The sequence below is a fragment of the Nematostella vectensis genome, chromosome 5 (genome assembly GCF_932526225.1).
Source record: "Nematostella vectensis chromosome 5, jaNemVect1.1, whole genome shotgun sequence".
NCBI lineage: Eukaryota > Metazoa > Cnidaria > Anthozoa > Actiniaria > Edwardsiidae > Nematostella > Nematostella vectensis.
In genome coordinates this window covers 15683897-15696567 of record NC_064038.1, presented here as the reverse complement: position 1 = coordinate 15696567, position 12671 = coordinate 15683897, and the positions used below count along the sequence as shown (strand labels likewise).

The window sequence follows — 12671 nt, the reverse complement described above, 5'->3', positions numbered from 1 at the left end:
GGCAATAACAAGATTGCACACTAAACATAAATTTCATTTTACCAAAGGATATTTGCCTCCAGCCAGTTGGACATGACTATGAAGCAGTGATTACTTTTAAACAATACTGCGACAAGAATGACCAGTTCTACATCTATAAGATTAACGATAGTCGTGGGAACCCAGAAAAACCATCCTTTGTATTCAAAATGGGTAAAGGAAAAGCGATTTTGATGGTAAAAGAAAACGTTGCAGGGGGTTTGTAACACTCTCAGCAAATTTATATCACCCTCTACTAAGAAAGCACAATGGAATCAACATCTAAAAACGTCAAACTTTTCTGGACTCTTTTCAATGAGGGCCTCCAAAAAGTGAAACAGGATGATAGCTACCAATTCGCACCAGCAGGCTGGTGCAGACATGGCTGGCTTGAACATGGCTGCAATTAATACAGTGTTTGGTACTGAAGCAAAAAAATTCAACTTTAAGGATTCAAGGAATTAAAAAACAGGAAAGCTTGATGAGGTCAGCGCTTAACGATTCAAGTTTCTAACTGATGAGTTGCTAATGAGTGAAACCGCTGTAGCCTACAACACCTCTAAAGCCAAATTAGATGCATTTATCAATTATTCTCTCACCAGAGCTTATTTAAATACATGGCTTGCATGGTGGCATGATAGAAGGGGATTTATTTTACTGCCTTCTCCCCAAAAAAATGCCCCAAATCAACCAATCATGTCTCTTCTTGATGTGTGCATGGCCAAAGTTCAGGACACCATTGTTATTGAAGTGGAACTAAAAGGGATTAAAACAGGTACCAGGGACCAGGGGACCATCATACGTGGATTTACAGAAGCGGCAACATGACAGAGAAATGCAAAAGGCAAAGAGGGCGGGAAAGGAGATGATGCAAAAGAAAGATGGCATCTCATCGATCCCAAATCTTCTTACCGCACAAAAGGAAGACAACCTCTGACAAAGCTCGATAAGCTTCACCTTGCAATCAATCCTAAAATGATTTGTACGAAAAGGCCACCCTCTGTGGAGGAGGACATGAAGTTCATTGTTGATAGGTCGAAACTGAAACACAAAGGTGACTGGCTTGTGACCGACAATGGTACGTTTTGGAACTTGGGCAATTCACTCAAAGTGTACAAGATAAAGGATGGAAAGGTATTATTTGCCTCTCCAAATTTGTGCTACTTTTTGCTCCTTTATAATTTATTGGAAAAAATGGATTCGACGAAACATTGAAAGCACATGTTTTGCACTTCAATGGAGTACAAGGGGCAGGGATTAACATGTCTAGTAGGAATGGTTAGGCTGTTGGTAGCCTCCTGTTCAGGCACCTCTAAACAAGGGAATGTTTATTAATTACCCTGAGGGGGAGGGAAGATTTTGCATTTCAAGGTAAAGTGAGATTTGAGCATAATTTTGGGAATACGTCGGGAATAACTCTGTTTGATTTTCAATAGGTTATAAATGGATACATGATGTCCAGAAAAAAGGACCAACGGCCTATGCTCCAAGATGATGAAGCCCTCATGACAACCATATATTGGCGTCACAAAAATCCAGAATATGATGACTATCGCCGAATTACCACAACTATTAAAGACAGTAGTGAAAAAGAATCAGATCATGGTCTCCAGGAATTTTATTTCCTTAACCAACCGCATGGTGTGAGCACTCAAAAGAGAAAGAGAACTGGGGAACCTTTTCATGCAACATCCACTTCAACTTCCTCCATTTTCTCTGATATATCAAAGGAAGCAGGGGGCTATCAACTGCGAAGCAGATTTAGCCCTTCCAAAAAACATCGGGCAGGTAAACAATGCTCGTAGTAGAGTTAAGGTAAAACAAAATGAACAGGAATTTGTAGCATTGCTGGACCTTGCACAAAACAATATGTGTATAAAAAAATTCACAGGGGACCCCTGTGCTGAGAGTTGTTTTCTCTTATGATCAGGTACTCTCTTATAATAATAAATTAGTTCAGCAAAATGAAAAGTTTGAATCCACTAAGTTTGTAGGATTTGATCGTGGTTCATCCTTAAGGGGTTTGTTGTAGCCCCTCGAGGGTGCAATCAATGTTCCCGTTACTGCGCATGTTAAGACAACTGCGAGGCCCAAATGGTTTCACTTAAAATGAGCACTGATTCCAAGAAAACCATAATTGGGGACATTTTTGGTAGTCAACTGGCTTGTAGAAAAGGTTTGATAGATAGTGATTCTATAGCAGATTTCAACTTGAAGTTAGAAGTGTTAGGTGAAAAGTGGTGTGAACTAGATCAAGGCAATGAGTTCTTGCAATACTTTAAGGTCCACATCAGTGATGATATGAAAATGGGCATGTTGCCTCCAGTAAAAAAGGCAATTGGCTTTGGCGATGGTTTTTTTTTTATAACAATGCCATTGAATGTGCCCATTAAGTATAAAAACAAGATCAGAGTATTTAAAGCATTGACCACAGCTGGTAACAGGACTAGCATCAAGGTGTCATGGCTAGATGCCCTAAAAATTACAAGACTATGATTGACGATGTTAGGGAAAATGTTCGCTTGGCAGTTGTAGAGAAGGGACCCTATAGACCCTCTTCCAAGGGCAAACACCTAGCACAGAGGCTCGTCGAAAGGACCTGGATAAACTGGATCCATTCTGCAAAACTGCCACTTTTAACCCCCTTGATCAACAGACATTATATCAATGTAATTCCAAGGTTTCTTTCATGTTCTAGGGTACTGCTGCTGATATCATTCCTGATGTATTGGGTGATTTTAACTAAGTGGTCTGCCAGCCTTTTTACAGGGCTCATGGGTTAATGGCAGGAAAATTTTACAACTAGGTTGGATCAACAAACATTCTTCTGATGGAAGGGCATTTCTTTTAATTTCACTGTCGCAACCAATAGTACACACAATACGCATTCAATGAAATGAAAAAAACATTTTGTGATGATGATTGCTTCCGTTTTCAGACACACGGAATATGTGCACACACCATTGCTGTAGCCAGGGAGCAAAACATTTTGGAAAGACATGTGACCCAATACAGACCAAATGTAGATAGTGTTATCAATAGCTCAATTGCCAAAAGGTCAGGCAAACAAAAAACAAAAAAAAACAGGACAAACCATTAGGGTCCGAACGGTACCTCTAAGAAACACATGAGGTTGGGCTGACATTCAAACCGGAACTCCCGAGAATGGAAATCTCTATGAGGTAATGTTTTTGAAAAGTCCCCGTGCCACATCCTGTCATGGATGTAGAGGAGAGATCAGAGAGAAACCCTCCAATGACCCACCTCCACCCCTATTCGATATGAAAGGAGAGTGTACAGAAAACGTGGAAGCACTCAAATAAATATATCAAAAGATGAGTCGGCAGTATAATACCACCTACTACACAGCTGCCTGAAAGAGAAATTTAGCAATGGCAATCGGGAAAACATAATTTTAACCCCAGAGATTAGCGCAATTCTGCTTGGTTGTCACAAACAGATTCTGTTTAAAGAATTTGGCATCCAAATTTAATGGATCATTTAAGTAGTTTGAGTGCATAGGTCCTTCAACTACTGTACCATCATGCAGTGCGTGCTTGGTGGGGTTTTCTAATAAAACATGTGCTGGTAGTTGAGAACCGTCATCTTTCTTTTATCTTCTATATAAACAAACAAAAACAAAAGTAAATGCTGTAAGATTCATCCATGCCATATCACGTTAGTTCATAGTCATGTTAGCCTTGGTAGCAGTTATAAGAGAGTTGTCACTCATGAAAACATTAAACATTTTGTTAAAATTGTTATTGCAATTAATGATACATTATTGATAGATTAAGAATCATTTTAAACTTTGATTATTTCTCCTTATCATATCTCTCCTAATGTTGAAATTGTCTATTATTGCTTAACACTGTTGTAATTATTTTTATTTTGTTTTATGTTTGTTAGTAAATTTTAAAAATGGTTAAACAAAAGGCGTGAGAACCGTCAGCGCAACAACATCATCTGGTACAACCCCCTTTTAGCAAGAACACAAGCACCATTGGCCACAGATTCCTCTTACTCATAGACAAACACTTCCCAAAGACCACAAAGTTAGAAAAACCTTCTACCAGAACACAATCAAGATCAGTTACAGAACACAACAGAACTACCAGAACACAATCAAGATCAGTTACAGCTGCATGAGCAACAATAGCATGTGCATAATCAGCTTGGTCTGTATGTACTCTAATATATGGTTATTAACGTGTAACGGGTTTTATTTAATCTAAAATTATTATTTTTTATCTAAAATTTAACAAATCTTCTACACCCATCCGAGAATTGTTTAAGTGGCAATTTATCGGGTATCGTTTCCCTTTGTAATTCTATTTCAGGAAATCGAAAAGACATAGAGCCATTATAACAAAATTATCAAGTCAAAAGTTTAAATATGCTCACCGCAAATGTGCAAAACTTCACATGAAAATATGTGATTATTTCATTTTATATTTCCTGGAGAAAGTTGCGAAGGTGGAACACTGAATTGTAGTTTTATTGTGATATCGCTCGTTACTGGACGATGTATTGCAAAATATCCATTGAGCCTACGAGCCCTCAAAAATATAGCGATCGAGGAGGGAATGATTGCCTCCAAGGAAGGCTTTCGCCTTATGTATACAAGTATATATGTGTTATATTATATCTGCCTCCCTTTCTATTGTCATCGATGGGAAGGCCAAGAAGTGGGTTGTTAGAGTTAACCCCTTCCTGACCGTTGACTCCCAACCTATCCAGGCTGTGAAAGCTAGAAGTGACTACAAATACCTTGAGATTATGACAGATGCTAACAACGTAGTGCCCTGGCCGACGATCTCAAACAGGTCCTTAGTAATATCTCGAGAGCGCCATTAAAGCCTTTTCAAAGGCTCACTATCCTTTTTCACTTCTTTCCTTAGTTCCTTCACCAGCTAGTTCTTGCTTCTGTTTCCTCCACCTTTCTGCGATGGTTTGATATTTTCATCGGGTCAGCCATAAAATCCTGGCTTAAAAGTGCCCAAGGATACTGTTAATGATTTCCTTTATGCCAGAATCGCCGACGATGGCCTCTTTTATGAGTTCCCCATTTTATGAGGAAAGAAAATATATGGTGGCGGACGTCTACATGGCACACTTGGAGGGAGTTTACCGAACAGACCAGCTTCGATAATTTTATTCCTCCGGCTGCCGATCGCGCAAGTTGTGTGTTTTGATTTCTGTTCAATCTAGCGATAGCCAACACAACCATCCAAGCACAAGCCCTGATCGCCAAGTACAACTCTAGTAAGCGTCCACTCCCCCAACTCCACAGAACATCCCAGCCTCAGCCTATGTCTCTACCCATTTAACAAAAAGGAAAAGGGCATGTGCTTTGTGCGGTCAGAGAGGAAAGACAACCCTAAAAGGCTTCAAGACAGCAACATACTACAAGTGTGCTATCTGAAAATGATATGGACCATGGCACGGCATGAGCTATATCGGCCTTACAGACTTTATTTTTGCACTGTTTCTTATGACGGATATATTATTTTCTTGTAAATGATGCAAAATTTCAGAAAATTGTGCAAAAATTTAGATTTTTGTATGAATTTGTATATTCAAACCATTATTTGTAGCTTTAAACAGAATTGCCAACATTCCGGTTTATCAAACACCGCATTATCTGTAATTTTCAAGCTAAGTATTCAGACGAATATGTTTTGAAGTCCAAATTTGCAGAGCTTAACGCAGTTAATGTGCTTCACATGTCTGAAACCCCCAAATATGGTTGCATTTGCATGTACCATGAGAATATTATACTCCCTTGCGGTGCAGTGCACAAGGCCATCACAAATTTTCCTGCATACCATATTTACTCGTGTATAAGACACTTTTTACACTCCAAAATTACCATTTACACGAATGTCTTTTTTTATGATCTTTTGCATAAAACAAAAAACTTTCTATAATTTTCTATAATTGGCTTATTTGATCTGTGCATTTACTACTATGGCTATTTAAACTGCGCGTGGCATCGTGTTGCGCAATATTTATCACTATTTATAATGGCCTTGCCATTCTTCATTGCCATTTAGTGTATTTAGTAAATGTTCACTGACATGAGTGAACATTTACTCATGTCAGTGAGTAAATGAGAGAGAAAAGGCAGAAAGGAAGAAACGTTTAACGGTCAGGCAGAAGCGTCCAAGGCCGGGAACATGCTTCCAAATCGTACCATAAACAATGCTGGAAAGAAAACTGTTAAGATCAGGACCAACCATGTCACTGTTGTTTTATAGCTTGCATCGCGGATGGGTCAAAATGTAAGCTAAGGGTTATCTTCAAGCGAAAGACGATGCCCAAGATAAAGAAGAATCACGCCATTGTCGTTCATGTGCAAGAAAAAGGATAAATGGACAGGAAAGGAATGTTGATTTTACAAAGTCTGGCGAATTCAGCCCAAATAACTTGGTCGACAACAAAACATGCTTGTTTATGACGTGTTCGAATCCCATGTGACAAATCTTGTGGAATTTTGTCAGGGCGCGTCTTATACACAGATAAACTACGGAACTCAAGTAGTTTTGTATAAAGCTTTGTGTGTTCTTCAGACTTAGAGAAAAATATGACAAGAAGCTGTGAGAAGTGCTCGGAGAAGATCACAGAGTTTTAAAATCTCAGGAGCCTCATTGTATCTACCTCTTTTATTAACATTATAGCAAATTTTAAGATATAGTTTATAAATAAACGTAGGGATTTCTTAATTTAGTATGTATCTTTAACATTTTAACATTATAGTAAAAAGACTGTAACTTAGTCGCCAGACTGCAAGGGATTCTTTCATAAAATTATCTATCAAATTAACTATGGAATGGTTTGCTAATTTTCAAAGGCCTGTTCTGAACACAGTTGTCTTTTGGTATGAATGGTCCCAGGAGGAAGCTACAAATGAGCATAGAGACAAGAGAAGAAAAGCAAATGGGGATGGGACAGCAAGTGCAACAAAGAAAAATCTTATGAAATGTGCCGGATCAGGAACAGTGCTTGCTGCACTTGAAAGCCCCAGAGCCAGTGTTTCTGAGACATGTTTTCATTAAGAGAGAGGTGAGCAACCACTTCCAGACCATACTCCTTAGAATACCCAATGAAAAGGCAGTGATCCAGGTGGATTCCAGTGAGAACTAAGCATTTCAACATTACTAGAAATGATGGACGTTACGAGCCTGTATGAATTGCAGTCAGCGATGTTCCCCCATCTGTCTGCGCAATCCAAAAATGCGGCCAGCGACTGCAGTGGGCCTGTTCAAGGGACTGCAGTGAGCATGAAGGAAAAGCCAGAGCTCAATTACCCTACGCTCAATTAAATAAGTTTTCCACCACGGATGTGTATGATAGAATTTAAAATAAACTTTTTCAGACAGGATCGAAGACACATACACAGTGGAAGGACTGATTTCCCGACGTAAATAAAAACGTCTTTAGGTTTTGGAGGTGAGGCCATCGAGCATCTAAATATCGAGGGTCTTCTCGACAAAACACTCTACCCAGGTAAAAATAGCAATAGTTTTCACGAATGGCAGAAACAAGAATCTGCTACCAGAACCTTTTATCTCTTGGCAGAAAAACGTTAACGCAAAACTGAGAGAGTAGTTTGAAGATTCTGCTCTCGAAATCTCCAGCGCTTGACTAAAGGCATTTTCTAATTCAAACTTTGTGACCCTTTCAGAAGTAACTGCTTCTCATCAAAGCATCCCATTGTTTTTCTACCAATCACAAACCCTGTCCAATGGTGGACGGAATTCGAAATTTGTGCTGAGAATCATGGGTATTAGTGCAGTTGGTTTCCCTCCTCTCCTTTCCCCCCTGCCCTACGTCTGTTTATGCGATTGTCCCCAGGAACCACGCGGCTAAAAATACACAATGGTGCCCGATCATTGAGGGGAGAGGGTTTTCAGCGATGATAACACCGTGCCTGCAAGCAGGTTATGAGAAAATCTCGCCTGGCTTCCCTTGCTCTGCTTCATATGCACTACGATACTCTGATAGATTAGGACACTGTAGTGGATCTGTATGCACGCCTTTAGCTTAATGTAATAAGGTAAGGGGAGGGTTGTTATTCATTATACAGTAGACAATAACTTAAAAATTGCACTGTGATTGAAAAAACATTTTTCACATGATTGTTGATTGTTACTGGTAATATTTCCATTGCTTCAGTAAAAATGGCTTGAACTGAAAACTCCTTTTAAATACCTTTAAAATGCTATTCATGCTATTGGACACAGGTTACCCTCTATTACAGGGAGTGTGTAATGTCCTTTATATAAAAATGTAACATTTTAAAGGTAACAGTCACAAAAGGGTATAATTTTTTAGACTGAAACACTTTAATGAATAAATGTTCTAAATTTCGGTAATATATATTTAACCATTTCTATGAGGTTCTGTGGTTGTCGGTGTAATGTGTTACACTAACAAATTTATGTTTTTTTTCAAAGTTTGTTTTACATATGGCTATTTTCTTAAATGTTACATTGTGTGTTTTGAATTCAGTCATATATTAATTAATTTGAATGATAAATTTTAAACAAAATAAACCTTTCCTTGGATTGTGTAAACAGTCGAACGTCAATTTCATGGAATTGCCCTAAAATCCCTAATCCAGTGGGAGTGTCTGTAGGCCATTACAGTGGCCTAAAACAAAAGCCTTTAGATTTTCGAAGTTCCCTTTCACAGACGAGATTCTCGAAGAAATAGTCCTTAAGACAAACTGTAATGCCGCGCAAAAAGATGATTGTGAGCGACCCGAAGTGGTACCCAACAACAAAGGACGATCTTTGTGCGTACTTCGGAATACGCTTCCTTCTTTAAGGTATCAAATCCGTCCCCAAAGAAACGGCTCTATTGGTCGAAGAATGAATTCCTTTCGTTCAAGAACATCAAGGATATCATGCCAAGAGATAGATACCTAAAAATCACGCAGTACGTTCATTAAGGTTTCATGTGGACAGAAATACCGAAAATACGAATTTTACATTAACTGAGTCCCTACATTAAATACTACCATTTTCTTGAATAATATTTACGGTAGCGATTTTATTTTAGAAAATTTAAGCGAAAAACGTTTTTAGGAGAATTATAAGCATGACACATTTTGCGATATAATTTTTAATCCTGTTATGATTAGACTCGAATTTGCCCAGTTACCGAGCAACGCGCCACGAGTGTTGTGATTTGTTTCATCGGCGCTCGCGCTCACACTTCGGTTACTCTGTTCTACAACTTTCGATCATTTTCAGTATTTTTAGTATATATAGCAAAGAAAAAACATGCCTCGCAAAAAGAAAAATCCTTGGGAAGGTAGAAAAGCCAATGTATAATCCCAGTGGCAGTTCTGGTAATATCTTATCATACGCGTAGGTTTTCCTCGTTTTTGTCAGTTTTCAACGCTCACACGTAAATAATTACGTAGATACTCTAAGAATTCCTCTCCGTTGAATCTACACAAAACACAAATAAGACGATAACGCACTATTCAAACGGGCTGATTTTGTCCTGTGAAGATCTACACTGACCCAATAGCAGCCATTTAATTAAGAGTTTTTAGTTTTCGCTTCTTTCGGATTGGGATCCTTTGCTTCTCCCTTCTTCCCGCGTGTTTGGTGTTTTTCTTTGCCAATGTCTACGATTTACTAGTTTGTTGCTTCTGTCAAAAGCGCGTGTAACACTTGATAAGCGTTTGTTTTCTTTGGAAAGGCAACACAGCAGCGGTCGAACCCTATTGGCTAACGTGCGTGTCTCGATTAGGTGTGAAGTGTTATAATCCGGAAAAGGGATTATGCATCAAGGAATCTTTAGAAGCGCATTACGGCAAAACAAAAACTCTACCAAAACACGCTAAACTTTTGAATTTATGTACCATATAGATTGCTCGGAATTGCATAAAATTTGGCAGGTCGATAGAGCAATACCTCGCTAACAAAAGTGTGTGTACAGCCATTAAAATTCTAAATGCATCGAAAGTTATCGGAATTTGATCGCCGGATATGGCTGAAATTTGCATACTGTAACTTTGAAATATAATTGCTTTTATATGAAACTAGATATGAAAAATCGAAGACACACTATTGTTAACAAGCATGTGCTGATTGAAATAAGACATTTGGCGTCAGTTTTCACTCACGGGGTATGGTACCTAAATTCTTCCAAAGACACCTATATCGTTTTAGGTTTCACTGCCATTTATTAAAAAAGTTTTCTTTTAAGCAATAAATAACAAACAGATAGATTATTCATTTTGTAATGATTAATTTGATACCTCGTTTGTATAGTTTGGATAAATTGTGTGCACGTAATCATTTTATTCCGGGACCATGTCGCGAAACTGTTCCGTAACCTTAAAACAACTCTGCAACGCCAAAGCCAGGCGGTCATCCCGAGCACGACAAGCTTCACTTCATCCGACCACTTATAACAAAGCTTGGGGAAAGTTTTCTCGTGCAGTAAAAGCCAAACAGGTAGAACGCAACCGACAAGGGCTTGTTAAATTTAAGGGACGGCTCGCCTATAAGCAATACATGCCGATGAAGCCTGTGAAGCGTGGAATCAAGGTTTGGATTCGTGCGGACTCCATTACGCACTACATGTCACACTCCCAGGTCTACACGGGCAAACCACAACAAGGCCAAGAGCTCGGCCTCAGCAGAAGAGTTTTGGAGGAACTTTGGAGGAACCTTTATTTCGACAACTTTTTCTCAAGTGTCGGTTTGATGGCTTCGCTCCTGGAGCGGCGAATTTACGCTATGGCAACAACCCGCCAGAACCGCAAAGAATTCCTGAAGGAAATGAACACGTTCAAGTTGAAGCGAGGGGAGAGCAAAGTGATGCAGAAATCAGGAGTGAATGCATGTGTATGGCAGGACAAAAGAAAGGATTTCTTTCTCTCCACAAATGCCCAACCAATCGGCCAGGACACTGTCAACCAAAAGAACAAAGACGGGAGTTTGTGTGAAGTAAGGGCTCCCCTGTGTGTCGTTGTTTACAACAAATACACGGGGGGAGTAGATTATGCAGACCAGAAGTGCAATGACTACCGAATCAGGATAGAGTCCCGACGCTGGTACCGCTATCTCGTCTGATGGAAACAGCAGCTGTGAATGCCTTCTTTTATATCAAAACTCCAGAAGCCACAAGAAAATATCACAGCTCGATTTCCGCCTGGAACTCATTGAGCAATTGATCGTTAACTTCTTGTCGCAAAAGAGAAAGCATGCCACAGAAGAGATGGAAGCCTTAGGGGAATCACACTTTCCAGTGAAAGTTACGATAAATCGTACACAGTGTGTTCACTGTGCCGAGCGAAATGAGAGGAAGAGCTCAACCTGGGGCTGTGCTACAGTACATGCAATGTTACGCTGTGCGTTGGGTGCTTCGAACCTTACCACATTAAGTAGCAGTAAACCAATGCAACAATGGTGCTCAAAATTAATGAAAAACACATGAACAGAACATTGCTGGTAAATATGTCTTTTACTGCAACTTATATAGCTTGAGTAACCTGTTTTAGGAGACCATTGGCTCACCAATTCATTATTGTAACATATATCATTTGAATTTTCGTATTTTAAGCATTTAGAGATGTTTTATTGAGATAAAATGTAATTATTTTATCAATTTTCATGCTACTGCCCAATTTCAAAGATTTTTCATGAGCCCTATGCACATTGCATTTTGCTTATAAGTTCTAAAATGTAATTGTTGCTTATCTAAGTCAAAGTATAATTATTCTTGTAGTATTTCAAGCAATGTAACATGGCTTCTGGGATTACGCGCTTGTGCGGAAGCGCGTAATTTGGCTTTCTCCGCGTAATTCAGAAATTTCCGCGTAATCATGAGTAATTTAGCTAAATTTTGAAAGACAAAACATGTAAGTGCACAGCTGATGTGTTCTTTTCAGGTTCTTACCTCTATTTCTCGTAAAAAAAAGACAGATATTCTTTGTAAGAGTGAGATATTTCCAACTGAATTTCAAAAACAAATAAAATGACTAGGCGTTCTTTGCTAAACCGCGAAGGCCTAGGACTAATAATAAAATACATTTTTTAATTGGCTGGTGGCCATTTTGGCTTAGGCACAGGACCAACCCCTAGAATGTGATACCTAGGCTATAAAGGGTTAAATTTACTGGGTGGTGGTAGTACTATGTGTGATACTACAAGTGTTTCATCTGTCCCTTCCATGTAGCAAAAGAATGACATACATGTTTGTAAGTCTAACCCTCACTGCTTAGTATAGACTTATCAATTGTCTGTGGTGTTTTCCTAAACCTGTCAAACAGACGTTTCTCTCTGCTTTCAGCTTGGTAGACTAGGCCAAAATATTCTTCCCAAAATGTCTAAAAATCCCGAAATTAGAAATCTCATTTTTCCCTAAAAATCTCTATTAAACCCCAAAATTACAGTAGGCTTAAAAAATCCGATGTTCTCTATTGGTGATTAGCTGCTGACTAGAAAAAATGTAGAAAATTGACTCATTAATACAAACTGGGATTTGTTACTTTTAAGACTGGCACTGCACTGGGTATCAGTGAGTTTGAAATCAAACTAATGGAACAAGGAAAAAAAAGCCCTCTTAACAAAACGCTCAAAATACCACACAAGGGAGAGAGATCAGCAAACACAGCTCAAGTCACA

The 12671-nt window shown here is 38.9% G+C and overlaps 1 pseudogene; it reads left to right on the top strand.

The window, feature by feature from the left end:
* Positions 1 to 8: 8 nt before the first annotated feature.
* LOC116617098 lies at positions 9 to 3901 on the top strand (annotated as a pseudogene).
* The last annotated feature ends 8770 nt before the right edge of the window (positions 3902 to 12671 follow it).